We start from the raw sequence: 1,477 nt of genomic DNA, 5'->3' as shown, positions 1-1,477 counted from the left end.
ACTGCCTATCGGGGGGAATCAGTGCGTTGGCTGCCTGCGGTGGCCGGACGCGCGCCCATGAGACGATTCGTTCAACAGCCACTTCCTTTTTCTACGTCAACCCGGTTTGTAAACAGTCTCGTGATTAAGTTTTCTGAATATACGCGCCTATATACACGCGCGCGTTCCGTGTCCGTGAAACATTGTGCAAACGAGAGCCGGCTCGGATGTATTCGGATCTTGATTTATCGAGGCTTATACTTATACTTGAATTTGTTCCGAGAACCGATTAACCGTTCCCGGATCAAATTTTATCGCGTGGAAAATAATTTTATTGAAAAAAATATATATATATATAAACAATATTGCGTTGTTACGCAATATCCAGTATGGTGGATGGAAAGGTTAAGGCCGAGGTAATTTATCGAAACTTGTGCTACTTGGATTTGTTTCTATAGATCGTATTGCGCGTTTCGAACAAATATTCGATCGATTCACGAATTCATTTCCAAGAGAAAAAATTAAACGCGAGGAAGAATGGAAGAATGGAAGGGATTAAGCTTTTACCAGGAATTTCCCACTCTATTCCACTCGATTCGTTTCTATTAACGTGGAATTCTTTGGTTATCTGGTAACGGGATAACCGGGAGAGAACGTTCACATTTTAACCGCCTTCACCCTTTTTTCTCCCCCCTTGCTCACCGTGGAATCGGGTGAGATTCGTGACTCGACATCCTACTCTGCGATTATCAGGATCGAAACCGGTAGGATTGGACGGGAGTGCACGATTTTCGAACTCTCCGTTTCCTCATCGTTTCGAGGATCGAATCGGTATTTCAACGGTACGACGTCCATGTTTTCACGCTATAAATATATATATATATATATTTTCATTACTATATCATCTCAAAGATCACACTATCCTCGTAGGATCGTTTTTTAATCGCGTTGGACGGATGCAACGAGAGTCGCGGCATCGTCAACGATTTAATAATCCCTCCCGTCCCACGCGAATATCGTGGACTGCTTAATCAACCGCCTGCGTATCGGCTGACTTTGATCTTCATCCATAGATGTCGGTTAATGTATTCGATTATTGAAGACCGGCCCCAGATATTGCTGTAGGCGTCCCATCCGACTGGTTCTCGCCGATTAGAGCGGAATGCAGAATAAGCGTGCATTGTTAATCGATTCTCCGTGCAGAGATCTTTGAGTGCCATGTTGAAATTGCATCGAGAAAATTGTATCGAGATTAATTTCGCTACTTTTCCTCGTAAAACCGGTATATTTCTTCCTTCCACTGCATTCGACCCGATTCGAGATGATCAACGCCACGGATTTATATCCGGTTCGAAAGACTTCTTCTTATGGGAAACGTATCGAATATGGGTTCCACATCGTAACGTTCGTAGTTACGAGATCTTACACGCGAGNATCCATTGACGACAATGGAGAAGAAGAAATTCGATTCGATCGAATACATACCTGTTACAATTCA

General features: G+C 43.3%; 1 protein-coding gene across 2 annotated transcripts in view; it reads left to right on the top strand.

Annotated features, from left to right (window-relative positions):
- Positions 1-1,477, top strand: part of LOC102681243 (synapsin) — a 42,809-nt gene that overhangs the window by 38,434 nt on the left and 2,898 nt on the right. The window lies entirely within an intron of this gene.

The sequence above is a fragment of the Apis dorsata genome, unplaced genomic scaffold, assembly GCF_000469605.1.
Source record: "Apis dorsata unplaced genomic scaffold, Apis dorsata 1.3 scaffold_262, whole genome shotgun sequence".
Lineage (NCBI taxonomy): Eukaryota > Metazoa > Arthropoda > Insecta > Hymenoptera > Apidae > Apis > Apis dorsata.
Note: the sequence above shows the minus strand (reverse complement) of the source record. Positions and strands in the feature narration are given on the sequence as shown.